This window comes from Bos indicus, chromosome 7, assembly GCF_029378745.1.
Source record: "Bos indicus isolate NIAB-ARS_2022 breed Sahiwal x Tharparkar chromosome 7, NIAB-ARS_B.indTharparkar_mat_pri_1.0, whole genome shotgun sequence".
Lineage (NCBI taxonomy): Eukaryota > Metazoa > Chordata > Mammalia > Artiodactyla > Bovidae > Bos > Bos indicus.
The window spans coordinates 14226727-14247535 of record NC_091766.1 but is presented as its reverse complement, the minus strand read 5'-3'; the positions used below and the strand labels follow the sequence as shown (position 1 = coordinate 14247535).

Here is a 20809-nt window from a genome sequence, read left to right as displayed (position 1 = left end):
TTTAAGTGTCTCTCTCTCTGTCTCTCATATCTTTGTCTCATTAGCTATCTTTGTTCCTCTCTTTGTCTTCACTGTGTATCGCCATCACATAATAGAAAGCGAAAAAGTGAAAGTTGCTCAGTCGTGACGGACTCTTTGCAACCCCATGGACTGTACAGGCCATTGAATTCTCCAGGCCAGAATACTGGAGTGGATAGCCTATCCCTTCTCCAGGGGATCTTCCCAACCCAGGGATCGAACCCAGGTCTCCCACATTGCAGGCAGATTCTTTACCAGCTGAGCCACAAGGGAAGCCCATCACATAATAGGCATTCAATAAATGGAGGCTTTTTTCCTTTGTTTATTATTTGTATTTATTTGGTTGCACCGAGTCTTAGTTGCAGCATGCAGGATCTTTTATTAGCAGTTGCCACCTGTGAACTCTTAGTTGCAGCATGTGGGATCTAGTTCCCTGGCTAGGGATCGAGCCCAGGCCCCTTTGCATTGGGAGTGTGGAATAATAGCCACTAGGCCACCAGGGAAGTCCCCTCAAAAAGTGTTTGTTGAGTGAATATTGATGGTTATCTGTTTGTCTGCCTGTGTCTCATGTCTGCCTCTCTTTGTCTCTGTCCCACTGTCTTCTCTCCATCTCTCTCTTGTCTCTACCTCTGTCTGTAAGTCTCCTTCCTCCTTCCTGTGTGTCTCTGTCTTTATGTGTCTCTTTTGTCTCTGGTTCTGTCCTTTCTGCCTCTTGGTGTGTCTGTCACTATCTCTCTTCCACGTCTATATCTTGTGCCATGCCATGTGTGTGTGTGCTTAGTCATGTCCGACTCTTTGCGACCCCATGGACTCTAGCCCACCAGGCTCCTCTGTCCATGAAATTCTCCAGGCAAGAATACTGGAGTGGGTTGCCATTCCTTTCTCCAGGGGATCTTCCCAACCCAGGGATCGAGCCCTCGTTTCTTGCATCTCCTGCATTGGCAGGTGGATTCTTTACTGCTCTGCCGCGTGGGAAGCCACATCTGTCTCTCAGTCTCTGTCTATCTATGTCCCTCTCCAGGATTCTGTTTCTATTATTGCCATAGTTGCTATATCACAGTCCAGGACCCTGACAGGGGGTAGGGGTGAGGCTCAAATTCTCAGACCTGAGAGGGCTCCTGAGACAGGACAGAGCTGGAACCTATGTTGGGCAGGATTCAGTGACGGGCCAGGCCAGCATCAGCCCTTGAAGGCCCTAGAGGGACAAGTGGGGAGTGTCTGTACCCCTGGTGATGCTGGGGATGGGGGGCATGCTTTAATGGGAGTCTGGGGTGAAGGGTGGGTGGGTGCCCAAGCTCTCGGCGAGCCTGAACCCTCCTCCACCCTCCCCCACCCGCTCTGCTGCCCAGGAGGGTGTCCCTCTAGGACCCAGCCACCAGGACCCAGCATTGGCTCCAAGATGGAACAGCTGTCTGGGCTACAGCTGCGGAAGCTCATTTTGAACAAGGAAGATGATTGCAGGAGTGATTGGGGGAGGGAGAGCAAAAGGGAGGGGAGCAAGGGCCAAAGAGGAATCAGGCTTGATGGTTGCCGCTGCTGCAGTGGGTAGTTTGCCTAAGAGATGGGGAGACCGGGCGAGGCGGGAAAAGGCAGAGGAAGGTCTGTTGGCCCAGCCGTGGTCCATCTGTCCCCACTTCTGGTCTTCCCTGGTGTGAAGTTTCTCCGCCCATCTCTGGCTGTCTCTCCCTCTTCCTGTATTTCAGAGCCTGAATTTCTTGACTCTGCCTGTGTCGCTTGGTCTCCCTATTGCTTGTTGCCGCCTCCTGCCCAGTATTTCAGTTTCCCCATCTCTCCCTGCCTGCATCTCTCTGTCTCTCTGCCTGCCACTCCGCCTGGGTCTCTGTGTATCTCTGAGCCTCCTCCCCCAACCCCTCGGTGCTGCTGTCATCATCAGAAGCACGGATAAATCTCCAGCAGTCTTTTGGACTGCTCTTTTCTTTTGTTGTCATTTCTGCGATGCTCAGGGGCTGCGGACAAATAGAGATGGCAAATTCCCAGGAAATGATGGGATCGTGTCCTTCCATACAGGGGTATTTACAAAGATATCTCAATTAGGACTAATTAATTAAGCGAGCCACTTCCCCTGCCCTCTCCCCCACCCTGCGGTCCCGCAGCCTCCTGGGAGAGAACCAGCCAATGAGGCGACGGTAGTCTGGTGCTCAGATGGCGTCTCAATGTTTAATTTATAACAGCCTTCTCCCCGCTGCCCTATCCATCCATCCAGAAGAGCAAGGTGGCTTCGGGTGCATAGACTCAGGCAGAGGCTGGAGACCTGCTGGTCCCCCCAGAGCTGCACTGGGTCTTAGTTGCAGCATGTGAGATCTAGTACCCTGGCCAGGGATCAAACCCAAGGCCCCTGCATTGGGAGCTTGGAGTCTTAGCCACTGGACCACCAGGGCAGTCCCTGAGTGCCAAGTCTTGATGCCCTATTTGCTCCTCTGTAGCTTCCCTCCCCCAGGGCGTAGCGCCAGGGTCCCCATTTCTTCCATTGCTCTAGTCCCACCAGGTCCCTTGGGATTACTTCTTACCTCTGCCTGTCCCTTCCCACTGCACACAGTCTGTTGAGGCAGCCCTCAGCATAGCATCCACCAGCGATGCAGCCTTCAGTATAATGACAAAGACTATGATGCCCCCCTTAATGTGATGCCAGGGTAGCATTGGAGTGATAAACATACCTTGAAATGTGACTTCAGTTCTGCAGACAGGCATTGGCTGGGGCATTTGGTGCAGTGAGAAGGAAGAGAAATTTGCTCATTCCGGTGAACGCATTCTCTGGCTATTCTAGGAGACCAGGAATCCCCAGCCCTGCTGGCCGAAGCTGGCTCCATTAGCCCTTGTAAAGTGCCATGTGACCTCAGCAGGACACCAGGCTTATTAGTAAAGCATAAATTCTGCAGGAATATTTCAGGACTGACTGCCATGCTAATGAATTAGTTGAGGACACCTAAGAGTGCAACCGACAGAACATATACAGATGTCAGTTCCTGCTGAGAGGAGCGTGGAAATATTCGCTGTTACAGGCAGCTGGACACAAATGCACATGGAGAGTTGTATTAATACGTGGAAGGGCAGGGATCTTCTTGAATGGACACAAATGTGTAACATGTTTGTGGCTCCCGATTAGACATACAGATACGTACATGGCTGTGCAGATTAGCACACACAGGGTCATGGGCGTTTATAAGGGGGCATTCCCTTCTGTGATGGGCACTGTGGCAGTGCAGTTTCTGGATTAAGCAGTGTTCGTTTATGTACGTGGCTACACAGTAGCACATGGACTTGAGGACTCAAGGAGAGAGGCATACAGATAAACATGTATGCAGTGTACACCTGATCTATATAAAGATATGTTGTGTTGTTTAGTTGCTAAGTCATGGCAACTCTTTTGTGAGCCTGCTAGGCTCCTCTGTCCATGGGATTCTCCAGGCAAGAATATTAGAGTGGGTTACCATTTCCTTCTCCAGGGAATCTTCCAGACCCAAGGATTGAACTCGAGTCTTCCTGCATTAGCAGGTGGGTTCTTTAGCACTTAGCTACCTGGAAAGCCTATACACACACACACACACACACACACACACACACATGTATGTATAATATGTATATGTATATATTTAAGAGTCCTTATGCAGACTGACTTGTGGGCTCACAAATTGCATATGGGAATAGATGCTTGTGAACACGTGTAAATGAAGGGAATGTTCACACCTATGGACAACAGTGCAAGAGGCATGCATATTTGCACTCGCGCAGTGATGCACACCAGCATTCCCCTCAGTTTATGCTCGTATGCACCCATGCACATGACTCGTCACAGATGTGTCCAGATGTTCCATGCATGTCCAGAATGCAGATGCTCACAGGTGCCTGTGGATGAACACTGATGTCCACAGTCACAGAGCCCCCTGTGGACCCCAGTACCCACATGTCACTATTTGGGATGCAAATGACCACCCCCCGACCAAATTCCCCAGGGTTCCTGGCAAAATGAGATCTCAAAGCCAGCATGAGTGACTTTTTCAGACCCTTTTTGGAGAACCATGGGGGAGGAGACCCGAGTTACACGAGTGCAAATACAGAGCCCCGAGCCAGCCTCACTCAGGCTGTCTTAGCTGAGATTCTCCCCTGTTTGACACCCTGCTCCCATCAGGGCCAGTTATGGCCGCTAATGCTCAGGTATGGCTTAAAGTGGCACCCAGCACAGGTGGAGCTCCGTGTGTGTTAGGGACTATCTCTAACACTGAATAGAACCATCATTATGAATATTCTTTTTAAAAAAATATTATTTATTTATTTAGCTGTACCAGGTCTTAGTGGCAGCACAAGGGGTCTTTAGCTGAAGCATGCCAACTCTTAGTTGTGGCATGTGGGGTCTAGTTCCCTGATCAGGAATGGAACCCAGCCCTCCTGCGTTGGGAGCACAGAGTCTTAGCCACTGGACCACCAGGGAAGTCCCCTATTATGAATATTTTTGAAATGCAAAGAGATTCTTTATCCTCTGCATTTCAGTCCTGGCATTATCATCATAGTGTCCCAGTAGCCTTCCAGCTTCATCTGTTTCTCTCCTGTTCTGAGAGTCAGTCCTTTAAAGCCATGGTTTCCTCTCCCACTGTGCACTCTTCCCTGACATCTCTCTTCATTCTCATTTGCCTCCAAACATCACAGTTCCTGTCTGTCTGCCTGGGGATGGGTGGATGTTGGAGCATCTATTTGGAATAAAAAAAAAAAACCTAATATGGCCCAGTGAAGTAAGAGTTTTAGATAAAGAATACAGGGAGTCTCAGAAAACCCAATAACAGGGGCTTCAGGGACTTGGGAAGCTGTCATTCACTCACTTTTTTAGCAATTCAGTTGGCAAATATTTATTCTCTACCTACTAGGCGCCAGGTAGACAAGAAAAACAGGGTGTTTGCTCTCATGGAGCTGATATTTTAGTGGAAAGAGACCAGTAACAGGGCTTCCATGGTGACTCAGTGGTAAAAGAATCTGCCTGCCAATGTAGGAGACATGGGTTTGATCCCTGGTCTGGGAAGATCCCACATGCCATTTAGCAACTAAGTCCATGCATCACAACTGTTGAGCTGTGCTCTAGAGCCCGGGAGCCACAACTAAGGAAGCCTGCGTGCCCTAGAGTCTGTGCTTGGCAACACGAGAAACCACCACAATGAGAAGCCTGAGCACCACAATTAGAGAGTAGGCCCCCACTTGCTGTAATTAGAGAAAGGCTTGCGCAGCAGCGAAGACCCAGCACAACCAAAAATAAAAATAAGTAAATAAATAAAATTATACATAAGAAAAGAGACTGGTAATAAGTGAGAGATTATCAGCCGGTAACAGCACTGTGCAGTTGTAAACTAGGGTGAGGGATGTGGTGGAGGTGGGGCTCCTATGGATTCAGGAGGAAACCCTCTTTTCTGTCCACCCCCCTACTCTGAGGCATCTTCATTTCTGCACTCCTCACTCCAGCCTGTCATGGCTCTGGTTTCTGCAGCCCCTGATCTGCCATGCGTCTCCAGCTCCAGGGCCCCACTGGCCCCCATACCTTTTAATTGCCTTGACCTCCATGTTCCAATTCCATCTCCCTGGACTAGAGAATTTATCTCTTTCAACTTGTGTCAGGAATCCACTTATTGTCCAGTTTGTCAGACACCCTGGGTGCCTGGGGACGTGTGGTTTGGAGGTCTTCCACTCAGTTGGGATTTACAAGTAGAAGTTTTCTCTTGGAAGGGTCACTGGGAAGGGAGGCAGTGCTAGACATCATCACTCGTTCACTCATGAATGCATTCACTCCACAAACTCTGACTAAATGCCTAGTGTCTCAGGCACTGTTGTAGGGGCTGAGATGCAGCTGTGAATATGATGGGTCTACCTCAGTTTTGTGATATGTATATTACATGGAGACGCAACAAACATCTAAGCAGATATATAAACAAGTTCGTTTTGGAGAGATACATGCTGTAATGAAACTAACAAGTAAAAGAAAGTGACCAGAGAACTTCATTTTGTCAAGACACCAGGATAGGGCTCTCTGGGGAAGTGACTCTTTGCCAGCTTTATTGAGATATAGTGGACATATAACATTGTGTAACTTTAAGGTGTACAAGAAGATGATTTGATACACACGTGTATTACAAAATGATTTTCACCAGAGTTAGTTAACACCTCCATCACTTCACATCATTACCATTTTTGTGTGTGTGAGGTGAGAACATTTAAGATTTCTCTCTCAGTGACTTTCAAGTATATAATACAGTGTTGGTAATTATTGTCACCATGCTGTACATTAGATCCCCAGAATTCATTCATCTTAGAAGTTTGAAGAGGTGACATGTCAACAGAGACCTGACAGATGAGAAGGAGCCAGCCATGGAAAGAACTGAGAAAGGGAAGACCATTCTTGGAAGAGGAAGAGCATTCTGGCAAAAGAATGTTCTGAGAAAGGGAAAGAACTGGGAGAAGAGCATTCTGAGAGAAGGAGAGAACTGGGAGAGGAGCATTCTGGGAGAGGGAAAGAACTGGGAGAGGAACATACTGGGAGAGGGAAAAAACTGGGAGAGGAGCATTCTGGGAGAGGGAAGAGCATTCTGGGAGAAGAGCATTCTAGGAGAGGGAACCACAGTGCAAATGTTCTGACATGGGAATGAGTTTCATGCCTTCTGGAAAGAGGGCTGTGTGACTCAAGAGGAGGAGAGGACTAAGGTCTTACAGGTTGGTAGGGGACACTTAATGCAGGGCCTCACGAGCCAAAGTGAGTTGTTGGGTTTTATTCCATTCTAAATACAATGAGAAACTGCTGGATAAGTTGCAGTGGAGAGGGGAGCCATGATCTGATTCACATTGTTTAAAGATCCCTCTAACTTCTGTGATGGGGAAAGGATACCAGTGAGTGAGCGTGGAAGCAGGGAGATCAGGGAGGAGGTGACTGCAATAGTCCAAGCAAAAGCCAGAGGTGGCTGGGCTGGGAAAGAAGCATCTGGAAAAGTGAACAGTGCACAAATTGGCACGGTTCTTAGGGGAGAGCCATCAGGACTTGCTGATGGATCTGACTGACGTCGGGGAGGAGAAGGTGAGGAACAGAGAAATGGGGTGATGTTTGGAGAGGACCAGAGACCTGGGAACCATTTCTAAAGGTTGGGGTGTGGGGGGTGGTGAATAGAGCAGACCAAATACCAGCTGGGTCTGCTGCTGCTGCTAAGTCACTTCAGTCATGTCCGACTCTGTGCGACCCCATAGACGGCAGCCCATCAGGCTCCCCCGTCCCTGGGATTCTCCAGGCAAGAACACTGAAGTGGGTTGCCATTTCCTTCTCCAATGAATGAAAGTGAAAAGTGAAAGTGAAGTCACTCAGTTGTGTCCGACTCTTAGCGACCCCATGGACTGCAGCCCAGCAGGTTCCTCCATCCATGGGATTTTCCAGGCAAGAGTACTGGAGTGGGGTGCCATTCACCCTGCCCATTAATAATCAGGTAGATATAATGGCCTGGATTTCCCTTCTAAGTTCTGTGAAGGGCATTTCATTCCCCAAGATTTACCCACCACGCTCCTTGGAGGGCCTGTTTTCTCTTGGTCATCCCTGCCTCTGACTTCCCACTTCTACAGAATTATTATTCTCCACTTTGCGTCTTGTGCCTTTTGGTCTCTGTTCTGACCTTTACCTGGACTGAGAGCTCAGTCCTCGAGGTCATGGAGATTCTCAAATGCCAGAGCACATCACTCTAACTTGATCCTGAAAGCAGTGTGGCCGTTTATCCAATTATTATTCAACAAATAACCATTGAGGACCTACTATGTGCCCTTCTTGGGGGATAAGATGGTGAGCCAAGCAGTGCATGGAGCCTCCTTCAAAACAGAAAGACAGGTGATGACCAAATTTCACAAATAAATATAAATGGCAGCTGTGATAACAGCTTGAAGAAAGATTCTTGGTGTCAAAAGAGCGTCTAATAAGGGGATTTGATCTAATTTGGAAAGTCAGAGGAAGTAAGAGGTAAGATCTGAAGCAGAGAGCAAAGGGTATTCTAGGCAGAGAGAATTGCTTATGCAAAGGCTCTGGGATGAGGCAAACTATACGGCAGACCAAAGATGGCCCTGGAAGGGAGAGACAATGTAGCGTGAAAGCAGAGAAGTAAATACAGGGCAGGCCTGCAGGGCCTCGTGGCTGTGTTAAGGGGTTTTATCTGTGTGCTAAGAATAAAAGAAATCTGCCAGTGAGGTTTTGGTCGGGAGAATGATATCATCAGTAAGCATTATAAAAGTTCCCTACCCTCCTACACTGTTGGTGAGAATGTAAGTTGGTACAGCCACTGTGGAAAACAGTATGGAGGTTCCTCAAAAAACTAAAAATAGAGTTACCATATGATCCAGCACCTTCACTCCTGGGCATATAAAAAGACAAAACTATAATTCAAAAAGATACATGCACCTCTGTGTTCACAGCAGTACTATATACAGTAGCCAAGACATGGAAACAACCTCAATATTCATTGACAGATGAACGCATAAAGAAGATGTGGTCCATATACACAAGGGAATATTATTCAGCCATAAAAAGGAATGAAATAATGCCATTTGCAGCCATGTGGATGGACCTAGAGATTATCATAGTAAGTGAAGTCAGTCATAAAGAGAAAGACAAATACCATATGATATCACTTATATGTGGAATCTAAAAATATGACACAAATGAATTTATCTTCAAAATAAAAACAGACTCGCAGATAAAGAGAACAGACTTCTGGTTGCCAAAGGGGAGGGGCATGGGGAAGGATGGACTGGGAGTTTGGGATTAGCAGATACAAGCTATTTTCTACAGAAGGGATAAACAACAAGGTCCCACTGTATAGTGCAGGAAAACTGTATTCAGCATCCTCTAATAAACCATAATGCAGTAAGGAATATATAAAAAAAAAAAAAAGGTTCCTGAGGCTCCCATGTGTGGAGTGAACTGGCAAGAGAAAGCGTAGATCAAGACAGATCAGATGGACTTTCTGAATTGTGAGGGTGGCTTGGACCATTGAGTGATGATACAGCGCAGAGAACGCTGCATGAGTTGTAAAGTATCTAGAAGTTAAGGTCAACTAGACCAAGTGAGCGGAGAAGGCAATGGCACCCCACTCCAGTACTCTTGCCTGGAAAATCCCATGCATGGAGGAGCCTGGTGGGCTACAGTCCATGGGGTCGCTGAGAGTCGGACACGACTGAGCGACTTCACTTTCACTTTTCACTTTTATGCATTGGAGAAGGAAATGGCAACCCACTCCAGTGTTCTTGCCTTGAGAATCCCAGGGACAGGGGAGCCTGGTGGGCTGCCGTCTGTGGGGTCGCACAGAGTCAGACATGACTGAAGCGACTTAGCAGCAGCAGCAGACCAAGTGAGAGAGTAGAAATGTGGGTGGGGATAATGCCTGGGCATCTGAACCACTGGCCGGGGGTAGGGAAGGGGATGGAGAAGTTAACACAGGAATCTGGATCTGAACTAGGTTCAGGAGAGAAGATTTCTTTTCATTTTGAGCATTTTTGGGACTGAGATGCTTTTGAGAGCCAAGGGTCTTGGTGAGGGGGAGGGGATCAAGGAGTCAGATATATATATGTATTTTGGAGGTCTGAGGTTGTACACACATGCAAGTGATAGGAGATTTGGTAAGAGTAAATACCCTCAGAGAAAGATCGAGGGAACGAGAGAGCCTAAGACTGAGTCTGGAGCACTAGTTCTCAACTTGGAGGTGATTCTGCACCCAGGGAGATATTTGGCATTGTCTGGGGACATTCTGTTGTCACAGCTGAAAGGGGATATGACTGGTGTCTAGCGGGTAGAAGCCAGACATACTGCTGAATATCCTACAATGCACAGAATTGTTATCTGGCCACAGTATCTGTCATGCTCAGGTTGACTTATCCTGATCTTGAGTAACATTTAATGACCAGGTGGAGGAAGATGAGTCTGCAAAGGAGACTAGGGTGGGAAGGAACCATGCAAACATGTGTGATGGCAGCCAGGGAAGGAGAGAAAGAGAGAAAAGTCAACAGAGTTGAACCCTGATGAGAGGTCAAGAGAGATGGCAGGCTGAAAAATGGCCATTGTGTTTAGAAACATGGAAGCCGTGGGTGGACTTGGCAAAATCTGTGTCGGTGGTATGATGGGGTCAGAAACTAGACAGGAGCAGTGGAGGTGCTAGTTCAGGAAGTGAGGAAACGGAGGCAGTTAGTGTAGGCAACTGAGAAGAGGAGGAGAGGAGCTGAAGACAGATGGAAGGAGGAGACAAGTAAGGCGTTTTGTTTCTTCATAGGAGAGACTTGCGTTTATTTAAAAACCAATGAGAAAGTTCTTTTCTTACAAAACAGAAACGGATCCACAGACTTAGAGAATGAACTTATGGTTGCCGGGGGGAAGAATGGGAGGAAGAGATAGGGAGTTAGGGATCGACATATACACACTGCTATATTTAAAATGGATAACCAACAGGGGCCTACTGTACAGCACAGGGAACTCTGCTCAGTGTTATGTGGCAGCCTGGATGGGAGGGGGGCTTGGGGAGAATGGATGCACGTGTATGTATGGCTGCGTCCCTTCGCTGTTCACCTGAAACCATCACAATATTGTTAATCAGCTATACTCCAATAAAAATAAAAAGTTTAAAATGAATGAGATAAATAGATAAATATAGATAAAAGAGATCGTATAAGAAGGCAGAAGACTCTGGAGAGTCCCTTGGACAGCAAAGAGATCAAACTAGTCAATCTTAAGGGAAATCATCCCTGAATATTCATTGGAAGGACTGATGCTAAAGCTGAAGCTCCAATACTTTGGCCATCTGATGCGAAAAGCTGACTCATTGGAAGAGACCCTGCTGCTGGGAAAGACTGAGGGCAGGAGAAGAAGGGGACGACAGAGGATGAGATGGTTCACCGATTCAATGGACATGAGTTTGAGCAAACTCTGGGAGATAGGGGAGGACAGGGAAGCCTTTGCAAGCCATGGGGTTACAAAGAGTCAGACACAACTTAGCGACTGAACAACAACAACATAAGAAGGCAGAGGAGGACCAAAGCAAGAAGAGCTGCATGATCTTTGAGATAAAGGGCAACTCCTCTATTGTGACAGGAGCGGGGGGCCAGAATGGAGCAAATGATTGTAAAATATGTCAGGGGAGAAGAAAGGTTCCACTTTATGGCTGTTATTCTCCCTGGGAGATCAGGGAACACTGGAGGAAAATGGAGAATAGTTTGAGTCTCCCAGTTTAGCTCAAGTTGCCCCATGACAGTGTGCAGGGGTTCATTCCCATCGTACACACCCATGAAGAAGGCCCTCTTCAAAGTCTGCTACTGAGCTCCTGGCCTCAGACTGGTCCTCTGAGCCTAGAGACAGATCAGATGGGGAGGGGGTGTCCAACTCCAGTGTTTATGAGTTAAGACTCATGATGGATTCTCGTAAACTCCCCAACTCTTGAAGATTAATGCTGCTTGTAATAGCTTATCAAGAAAGCCTTGCAACAATCCTTGAAAGACCCATAAAATCCACGCTGGTGAATTTTAGATAATGGCATTGGAGAGATAAAATCCCCCTACCCTCATTAATCATGGGACACACCAATCATTTGAAGTGGACATTCATTCAAGAGGCCTAAGCACTTGTTGGGGGAAGTGATCCATGAATAAGGAGATGCTCAGAAAGAGGAAATGTCAGCTGTGGGTTTACCACTGATTGTTGAAAGTTGAGCTTGGGTAAGAGGGGCTCAGATCCTGAGATAGACCTGGGGGAAGCTGGGTTCTGAGTCAGAACAGGCTTAACTCAGGTTCTGAGACTGGAGATTAATTCAAGCCCTGCAGAGCAAAGGTTTACCCATGAGGTCTTAAGATACCCCACAGTTGACTCTGAGACGATCTAGGATCAAGTCCAAACCCTGGATCAGCAAAGACTGAACTTCGGTCTAGGGATAGACCAAAGATAAACGTGGTCCTAGGAGACCTAGGAGCCCAGGAATGAACCCAAGTCCTGGATGAATCGAGGCTACAGTTCAAGCTTGAGATAGGTAAGGTCAAATCTAGGTCCTCAGATGGGCCAGAGTTGAACCTAAGTTTTGAGATGAACTAAGGGCTTCCCTGGTGGCTCAGATGGTAAAGAATCTTCCTGAAATGTAGGAGACTCGGGTTCGATCCTTGGGTCAGGAAGATCCCCTGGAGAAGGAAATGGCAACCCATTCCACTATTCTTGCCTGGAGAATTCCATGGACAGCGGAGCCTAGCAGGGTACAGTCCATGGGGTTGTAAAGAGTCAGACACGACTGAGCAACTTAACACTTTCACTTTCTTTCACTTCCCTGAGATGGACCAGTGCTGACCCCATATCCTGAGACCAGAGAAGAGGTTATGAGGATAGAAAAAGAAAATGTGCTTCTCTTGGGGAAGTTGAGGAGAGCAGGGATCTCCCTACCTGTTGAGCCACTTTGCTCAAACCGTGGAGTACTGCTGATTAATGTCCATTGTAAATGACATAGCATGTCCCAGGACTGATGAGGGGAAGTGTATTTTATTTTCCAATGCCAGGTCATCCTAGGATGTAAGTTGAAGCCAGCTCAGGCCCTTGAGCCCAGAAACATGTTCAGCAGAGCTGACAGCTTGGGAATACCCAAGGTGGCCATGCCCGCCTCCGTGTTGACTGCGACCACTCTGATGGAGACTAGAGCAGTGCTTTCACGTCACACAGACTCATCACACACAGGGGGTCAATTCACACTGCAGCACACACACACGTAGCATCCAAGCCCATACATGTTCCTCAACCCACAGCAACACGCTTTGCACATATATGCACATTGATACAGTAGCCGTGTATAAATCCTTGCACACACACACATGGGCACAGAACGAATCACAAATACACTGCCAGCCAGCCAAGGCAGCGCATTCAGACGCAGCCTCCCACCCTATGATACTTTCATGTTTACAGCAATGCCCCGGCTCTAGGGGATATGTTCTCAGAGAACAGTGCCCCCTGGAGTTGTGCAGTGCAGTGCAGTGCCTGGACATTCACATTCACGTTTTTTTTACCCACCTACAGAGCCTTGCACACTCTTACTCAGTCCCTGTTTTATACACTCATGTGTACAGTTCCATACACTTGCTGATGCTTGCACACTTAGGCCTGTACTTGGCTACACACTCACGTGTGTTCTTGGCCACATGGACACAGATGTGCCACTCATCCATCTCACACACTCAGGCTGTGTGCCAGTCAGAGCAAGCAAGGCTGTACTGCCTAACACACAGTCCCCAAATCTCAGTGGTTTAGCACAACCAAATGAGCAGCTGCTCATGCTACATGCCGGTTGGCAGGGGTCTCTGCTTCATGTGGCCAACTGCTGGAGGCTTCTCATCCACATGCACTTCCACAGTTACTGAGGCAAGAATGTGGCAAATCACGCACTGGCTGTTAGAGCTCTTCCCCGGAGATCACTTCCACCCACACGGCATTGGCTAAAGGAAGTCCCAGGGCCACACTGGGGAAGTAGAGTCTTATCCTGAGCCCAAGAGAGAACTGGAAAATTTTTGAACACTTCTACCAGCTGCCAAATCTGTTTCACATTTGAAGAGATACTCACAGATGCAGGTACACACACACACACACACACTTTATTTCTTCCCTTACGGACTAGTCTTTGGGACCTAATCCCCTCCATGGGATGGGACAGGAGGGTTTGCCTCCAGAGCTCCTTTGTCTCATCGTATGTCTGAGGGGTCTCCCACCCACTTCAGAGCCAGGGGGTCCCAGAGTAAGAAGTTTCCAAGCCGGAGCTATCGTCAGAGCTGAGAAAACAGCACACACGCCTTCTCTGCCCCCAGAGTGGGCGGTATTTTTCCACAGATGCTGGGAAAGAATAGTAATAGGCATTGAGAGATCTCCGTATTGGCCGAGAACCTTCCTCATCTCAGCAGCTGCATTGGAAGAGGAGCCCCGAGGGGAGAAGGCAATTCCAGAGAGAGCCCAGTCCTCTCCACCCGTGCATCCTCTCGTTGCCACCAGGACCCTCTCTTTCCCCTCTCATGGCCCACCCCACTCCTCCTCTGACTACTTGAATATTCTGAGGCAGGAAACTCATGAATATTTATAAGGGCCTGGCAGTGAGGGAGATAAAAAAAAAAAAAAAAACATTTGGAATTTATGAACCAGGATCCGTCTATAAATAACAGGCCTGTGACTGGCGGGGCTCTTCCCTCACCCACCACATTCGTTTGACTTCAGCTCCAGCCCCATCCAAGCCTCCCAGAGCTGTCCCTCCCCTCTTCACACACACATGCACACACAGAGCTTGGCTGTGGATGCATGAATCCTCTTCGTCCTGTGCGCTGTCACACACACACTTTCCCACACAGCTGAGCACACACACATTCCCACCTGTCTGGGAGCTGGTCCGCTGCCTCCCTTCCACACACAGACACTCACAGGCAAAATTTGCCTGAACATGTCCAGGCAGCCTCCTCTGGTGTTGGCGTCCAGACAGATCCAGGCATTCGGGCTCAGACCAGCACACACAACTCAGAATCCCATGCAGTCACACACACACCCAAAGAGATGCCTCTGGACCACTCTTGGGCCCACCAAGCATGGCACGTCCCTTGGCGGGTCTCAGTGTCCTCATCTCTGTGGGGGTGGTGCTGAGAGTCCCTGCCTCGTAGGGTGTTGGGCAAATTGTTTTTTGGCCGTCCCATGTGGCATGTGGGATCTTAGTTCCCTGAGCAGGGATCAAACCCGTGCTCCCTCCATTGGAATCATAGAGTCTTAACCACTGGACCTCCAGAGAAGTCCTGCTATGCAAAAAAAAATTTTTTTTTTTTTTGGATAGGAAAGTAGGATTTATTGGTGGGCATTAGTAGGTGGCTCAGTGGTAAAGAATCCACCTGCAGTGCAGGAGACCTGGGTTCCAGCCTGAGATGAGGCTGACCCTGCTTAGTCTCCTCTCCCTGACCTGCCACCTGCAGTGGGTGGAAGAAGAAGGTATTAATGCTACCAGTGGGGTTTCCCCAATGGCTCAGCGGTAAAGAACCTGCCTACAGTGTCGGAGACGCAAGAGATGAGGGTTCGATCCCTGGGCTAGGAAGATCCCCTGGAGGAGGGCATGGCAACCCGCTCCAGTATTCTTGCCTGGAGAATGCCATGGACAGAGGAACCTGACAGGCATAGGGTTGCAAAGAGTTGGACGTGACTAAAGCGACTTAGCACACATGCGTAAGTAAGGTGGGGACAGCACCCAGGCTCTCGTGAACACAGGGCCCACCATTTGTCCAGAGGGCAGTGATTAAGGATGGATTTGACCCCGTAGCCACCTGGAATGAGCTGCTTTTCTGCCACCATGTTTCCAAGTTCATCCACGTTAAACTTAGTAAATCCTCACTTCTTGGAGATGTAGATCTTCTGGTGGCCAGGGAACTTGAACTTGGCCCTGCAGAGGTCCTCAATCAAACACTTCCTGTTCTGCAGCTCGGTGCAGATGGACATTTTGACCTGCCCACTGTGCCCTGGGGCTTTCAAAGGCTCTTCACACACCTGTCTGGAGGCTAGACTGGGACTAGCATGCCATTCATGAATGTCCACTGGAAAGGACTGTCTCCAAGGTCCCTTAGGGCAACCTGTATAGACAACAGGCTGCCTACACTACCAAGGGGGCTGCTGTTTGCAGCCATTGAACACTAGGCCCCCATGGGGAAAAGAGAACAGTTGGATTAATTGGCTGCAAATATGCACATTTTTTAAAGTAACCAATGAATACCTGTGGTATGCAAGGTAATATTCTAGGCACTGGTGATACAGCAGTGAACAAAAACAGGTTAAGACCCCTGCCTGACATTCCAGAAAAGAAGAGAGATAACACACAAAATTAATGCATAAATGATGTAGTGTGTTGGAAGCTGATAAAGCAAAGAAGGAAATGGGTGGTGCTGAAACATTCGTTGTTTTGACAGGGGCGAGGTGGGGGGGTGCTGTCAAGGAGGCCTCTTGAAAAAATGACGTTAAATAAAGGAAATGGAAGGACATTTTCCAGGCAGGGGGAATAGCGGGTGCAAAACTTGATGTAGAAGAAGCGTGCCTGGGGTGTCGTAGGAACAGTGAGGAGGCCTGTGAGGCTGAAACAGTGAGTGAGGGGGAGTGTAGAGGAGGTGAGGGCAGAGGGGTGACAGGGGCAGATTATGCAAGGCCTTGTGGGCTGTGGGAGAACTTTGCAATTTACAAGTGAGGGTGGGAGTCATAGAGGCTTCTGGTCAGAGGGAGAATAGGATCTGACTTACGCTTGTAGGTGGCCTCTATTTGCTGCAGGGGGGAATGCTCTGTGGGTGGCGAGAGTGGGATCTCGGGGACCAGGGCAGAGGTGACTGCACTAAGATGTCCATCCAGAGAGCAAAAAGTGCATAGATTCTGAGTGTAGAGAGGTAAAAGAAAAAGATGGGTTTTCCAGGTGGCGCCAGTGATAAAGAACCTGCCTGCCAATCCAGGAGATGCAAGAGATGTGGGTTCGATCCTTGGGTTGGGAAGATCCCCTGGAGGAGGGCATGACAACCCACTGCAGTATTCTTGCCTGGAGAATCCCATGGACAGAGGAGCCTGGATGGCTACAGTCCATAAGGTTTTGCGCAGAGTCAGACATGACTGAAGCGACTTAGCACACACACACAGGTAAGAGAAAGAGACATTTAAAGTTGTTTCTAAATGAATGCATTTAAGGGATTCATTCTTTAATTCCAGAAATGCTTATTGAGCACCTACTGGGTGCCAGGCCCCATTCTGGCTTGCAGATACAGCAACACAGAAAGCAATAAGCATCCTTTGGATGCTGCCCTTGGAACGCTGACAGCATCACGGGAGACAGACAAGAAACAAGATAAATTTTAATGTAGGGTCAAGGGGCAGTACATCTTATGCAATAAAATGCAGCACAGCAAGCCTTGGAAAGTGATAAGGACTGCACATTGTGGGCTGGGTGGACCGGGCAGAATTGGGGATACATTTTGAAGCAAGAGCTGTTCTCGGGATTAGCTGATGGATGGCCTGTGTAGGTGGAAATGACAGAACCTGGTGCCTGGGTGTGAAGATGAGCTTTGAAGGGACACTCACATAAATGCCCTCTCCTGTTGAATGCTCATTGTTTCTCCTCATCTTAGGTTGGGTTTGTGAGAAGCAGAACCCAAGACGGGGATTTGGAGCACATGACTAATTGTGAGTAGGGGGAGGGGTAAAGAGAAGTGGGACTAGGAAGGGGACTCAGGTACAGTGGCGTGATCCACAAGGATGGAGGAAGCTCTCGAATGTAAATTGCATTGCCTAGGGGTAGGCTTTGGCATCAATTAACCATTGGCTGCTCCTAGGGGTGGAGGAAGCCTCTGAGGCATCTCAGGCTTGTGGTAGCTCCCGAAAGCCAAGGGCAGGTCTCCAGAGAAGGTCAGCAGTGCTAGCTCTGAGCTTCCACTCTCAGCATCTGTGGGGCGGGTGTGCCCCATTATAAGGAGATCTGGGCAGAGCCCCAAGAACATCTACACCCCCAGGCTCTAACAAAGAGGGTCACGGGAACACCAGGCATTTATGCCAATCACACCGCAGATGTCTGACACCAGAACCCGTTCTCAGCTCTCTTGGGATAAAAATCAGGCCAACTTGGCACTGGGGCTCCCCTGACACAGCTGAGATCCTTTCTGGATTCATTAACTGCCGGAGGCTCAGCCCTCCGCTTCCCAGACTTGCCTAGACATTCCAGAAGGGAGCTGTGAGGAAGAGATACAGCCCAGAAGCAGTTCTGAATAGCTCACCTCATTCTCCCATGGTCCTAGAGGAAGGCACTGCCATCACACCCATTTGGCAGATGCAGAAACGGTGGCACAGGGTAGTTGAATCACTTGCCAAGGTCACATAGCTAGAAACTGGAGGAGCCAGGATCTGAACTCAGGTCTTCATGGTCTGGGATCTTTGTGCTTCTGAGACACATTCAACTGCCTTAGACCCCATGTGTGTTAGTCACTCAGTCTCCAGGCAGGAATACTGGAGTGGATTGCCATCCCCTTCTCCAGAGGATCTTCCTGACCATGGGATTGAACCCAGGTCTCTTGCAGTGCAGGCAGATTCTTTACTATCTGAGCCACCAGGAAGCCCACCTTAGAGCCCATGTGTGTGTGCTGTGTGCTAAGTTGCTTCAGTGGTGTCTGACTCTTTGCAATCCCAAGGACTGTAGCCCGCCAGACTCCTCTGTCCATAGGATTAGCCAGACAAGAATACTGGAGTGGGTTGCCATTTCCTTCTCCAGGGGATCTTCCTGACCCAGGGATTGAACTCATGTCTTTGGCATCTCCTGCATTGGCAATGGGTTCTTTACCACTAGCACCACCTGGGAAGCCCTTGGACCCCATGATCCCTTCGAAACCTGAAACCCCTGCCTTCACCTGAGAAGGGATGGGAAGAAGGGAGGAAATCCCTGAGAGAATAGAACAGACAGTGTATGGAGGGTAGGAGAGAAGGAGGTCATCTGGAGGACTCAGAGTACGTAGGAGGCATTCATTTGTCCATTCATTTGTTCATTCATGTCCTGATGATGCCTGCCTATCTGTCCAGCATGTGCTGGTCCTGGGGCCACAGCGGGAAAGAGCACCTAGTTCTGCTCTTTTAGAGCTCACAGCCTGAAAGAGCACGCAGACACTCACCCGGGCAAGAAAAACTATGAGATATAAGAACCTTGTAAGAAGGGAGGGGTGGGGACTTTGGAGACACACACAGAGGGGACCTTGACCCATCTGCAGAGATGGGGAGGCTTTTCGGGGGTGGTAATATTTCAGAGGTGGCCTTCCCAGGTGGTAAAGAATCTGCCTGCCAATGCAGGGGATGCAGGTCGACCCCTGAGTCAGGAAGATCCCCTGGAGAAGGAAACAGCAACCACTCCAGTATTCTTGTCTGGGAAATCCCATGGACAGAGGAGCCTGGCAGGCTACAGTCCACGGGGCTGAAACAGTCAGACATGACTTAGAGACTAAACACCAACCATGTTTACTCTGAACCCTGAAGGATGCAGAGATTTTGGACAGTCCTGGGGTAGCTGGTAGACGGCAGAGTAGAAACACCAACCTCTCTACAGTGCCACAGAATTTGGTTCGTAATTCCAGCTCTACTACTTAATTTACAGAGCAAGCAGCACCACTTCAAGGTCTTAAAAATTATTGTACAAACGTTTATTGAGCACCTGTGAAGTGAAAGTTGCTCAGTCATGTCTGACTCTTTGTGACCCCACAGATTATACAGTCAATGGAATTCTCCTTCACGGGAATGTAAAATACATTATAGTCAATAATATTATAATAATTTTGCATGGGCACAGATGGTAACCAGGTTTCACATGGTGGTCATTTCACAACATATAAAAACATCTAATCATTATGTTGTATATTTGAAATGAGTGTAATATTGTAAGTATATATATTTCAATAAAAAATAATGAAATGAAAAAAAAAAAAGGAATTCTCCAGGCCAGAATACTGGAGTGGGTAGCCCATTCCTTTCTCCAGGGGATCGTCCCAATCCAGGGATCAAACCCAGGTCTCCCACATTGCAGGTGGGTTCTTTACCAGCTGATTGCCACCAGGGAAGCCCAAGAATACTGGAGTGGGTAGCCTATCCCTTCTCTAGGGGATCTTCCCAACCCAGGAATCAAACCAGGGTCTCCTGCATTGCAGGCAGATCCTTTACTAACTGAGCTATGAGGGTTATTGAGCACCTACTATGTGCCAAGTGCTATTCTAGGCACTGGGAACATGGTCGTGACCAAGACATAAGGTCCTTGTATTTGTACACTTCTTCCCTAGTGCGTCATACACTACACCAGCCAACAAATGTAGTTTGATATCCGCTGTCACAAATGCCAGGCAGAGAGTTGGGGACTGAGAAAGTCTCCTTCATAGTTAAGAGTCACCTAAGTTTAATGTGGCGGATAAGGGACTAGTCTCCAAAATTTACAAACAGCTTACGATACTTAACAGCATCAAAACAAAGAGCCCACTCAAAAAATGGGCAGAAGATCTGAATAGACATTTCTCCAAAGAGAACATGCAGATGGCCAACAGGCACATGACAATATGTTCAACATCGCTGGTTATTCGAGAAATGCAAATCAAAACTTCAATGAGACATCATCTCACACCAGCCAGAATGGCTATCATCAAAAAAAATCCATAAAGAACAAATGCTGGAGAGGGTGTGAAGAGAGGGGAGCCCTCCTTCCCTGTTGGTGGGAATGTAAATTGGTACAGCCACTATGGAGAACAGTATGGAGGTTCCTTATAAAACTGAAAATAGAGCTGCCAATGACCCTGCAATCCCATCCTGCACATATTCCAGAGAAAAACATGATCTGAAAGGATACATGCATCCCAGTGTCCACTGCATTGGCTGTTTACAATAGTCAAGACGTAGAAACAACCTAAATGTCCATGGACAGAGGAATGGATAAAGAAGGTGTGGGGGGTGTGTGTGTGTGTATGTATATATATATATATATATATATATATATATATATATATACGTATGTATGTATATATATAATGGAATATTACTCAGCCATTAAAAAAATAAAATAATGCCATTTGCAGCAACACGGATGGATCTAGAGAGTGTCATACTAAATGAAGTAACTCAGACAAAGGAGAAATATCATGACATCTCTTATATGTGGAATCTAAAAAGAAATAGTACAAATGAACTTACTTACAAAACAGAAAGAGACTCACAGACTTAAAAAATGAACGTACGGTTGCTGGGGGGAATGGATAG

At 48.0% G+C, this 20809-nt stretch overlaps 1 protein-coding gene and 1 non-coding gene across 3 annotated transcripts in view; one reads left to right on the top strand and one right to left on the bottom strand.

Moving 5' to 3' along the window:
• OLFM2 (olfactomedin 2) overlaps positions 1-20809 on the top strand; it is a 75554-nt gene that overhangs the window by 28658 nt on the left and 26087 nt on the right. The window lies entirely within an intron of this gene.
• LOC139184279 (small nucleolar RNA SNORA70) lies at positions 15612-15746 on the bottom strand. Its single transcript, XR_011567869.1, has one exon. It is a non-coding gene; the product is annotated as a small nucleolar RNA SNORA70 (small nucleolar RNA).